The 602-nt window shown below is 41.0% G+C and overlaps 1 pseudogene across 1 annotated transcript in view; it reads left to right on the forward strand.

Annotated features, from left to right (window-relative positions):
• The window catches only part of LOC119586691, a 5529-nt pseudogene that overhangs the window by 586 nt on the left and 4341 nt on the right, over nt 1-602 (forward strand). The window contains exon 2 of the transcript XR_005229957.1: nt 274-548. The product of XR_005229957.1 is annotated as a partitioning defective 6 homolog alpha-like (transcript). The remainder of the gene's footprint in view (nt 1-273; nt 549-602) is intronic.

The following is a 602-nucleotide window of genomic DNA, read 5'->3' on the forward strand; positions in this document are numbered from 1 at the left end:
GAGTGAACCTTGTGTGAGATGGTGGTGGGGGAGGGCAAGCGTCATTCCCCCCCACTAAGGCAGGCAAGCTGCTCTGGGGACTTGGGTTACCCATCAGGGTGGGGCTTGGATCATCCGCTCTTTTTGAAAGGATGGTCATTTGCCCTTACTGTTGGGGGAACTGAAGCGTATGAGAGTTGAGATGGCTGCTCTTGCTAATCTAGTATCTTCATTTCAAATTATTATTTTTCATAGGAATATTTGCATTAATTTTTTTAATTTTTTTATTTACAGGTAGCAGCTATAATTGATGTGGGATGTAGTGCCTGAGGTATGCAGGAGAGTTTCGCCTGTTGAAGCATGGATCAGACAAACCTCTAGGTTTTTACATTCGAGATGGTATAGTGTGGGGAGTAACACCACTGGCCTGGAGAGAGTGCCTGGTATATTTATCTCTCGGTTAGTACCAGGTGGCTAGCAAGAAAACTGGCTGCTGCATAAATGATGAAGTCCTGGAAGTTAATGGAATAGAGTTAATGGAAAACATTAGATCAGGTGAAAAATTTTATTAAATTACTTTTAATAATTTATTTAAAAATGATCTGCAGCTTTTTAAACCTGTT

This window comes from Penaeus monodon, chromosome 21, assembly GCF_015228065.2.
Source record: "Penaeus monodon isolate SGIC_2016 chromosome 21, NSTDA_Pmon_1, whole genome shotgun sequence".
NCBI lineage: Eukaryota > Metazoa > Arthropoda > Malacostraca > Decapoda > Penaeidae > Penaeus > Penaeus monodon.